Here is a 767-nt window from a genome sequence, read left to right as displayed (position 1 = left end):
AATGAGAAAATAAAATTAATGTGTATATAAAATGTCAAGATCTACATATGTGTAAATGTTTGTATAATTCTGTAAGCACATTTCAATTATTTGATGCCTTCACTATTTGATGCTTTCACTATTCTTTTGAAATCTTGCACTAATATCACCTCTTTTCCATGCTAATCACTAGCTGACTTTATTTCCTTTTCTTGAGATATTATAATAACTCTTCTTCCTTTTTGTTTTCTCCATCTCTGCTTTTTCCTCATGGGGTCTCTGTTTCGAAACATAGAGTACTTAAGTCCATAAATTCTGGGTTGAAATGCTAATTCCACCATTTATTAGCTGTTTGATTTTTAACTAGTTACGTCGCCATAATTTGTTCTCAGTATCTATAAAAAGATAATAATAATAACATCTACCATATGTGTATCCTTATAAGGTTTAAATGAAAAAATCTATAATGTACATGAGACCAGCAAACAGTCAGCAAGTGATGAAAGTTAATTGTTCTTATTGTGATTATTCTGCCAGAACATTCTGTCCAAAATCTGACCTTGACCATTTCCACTTAACACTTTCAGTGATTTCCAGAACCTAACTCTGTATAGTAAAGGATGTAACTTATACTCTGGCTTCCCTTTGCATTCTCCTCACCCACCATGTCTACCTCCCTCCTTTTATGTTCTGCTCAGTCATTTCGGGGTTCGACTATCCAAGCAGACCATAGTCTTTTAAGTCTCTAGGACATGGGACATTCTGTTTCCTCCTTCTGGAATGCCTCT

The sequence above is a fragment of the Rousettus aegyptiacus genome, unplaced genomic scaffold (genome assembly GCF_014176215.1).
Source record: "Rousettus aegyptiacus isolate mRouAeg1 unplaced genomic scaffold, mRouAeg1.p scaffold_m13_p_10, whole genome shotgun sequence".
Lineage (NCBI taxonomy): Eukaryota > Metazoa > Chordata > Mammalia > Chiroptera > Pteropodidae > Rousettus > Rousettus aegyptiacus.
This window is presented reverse-complemented; position numbering follows the sequence as displayed.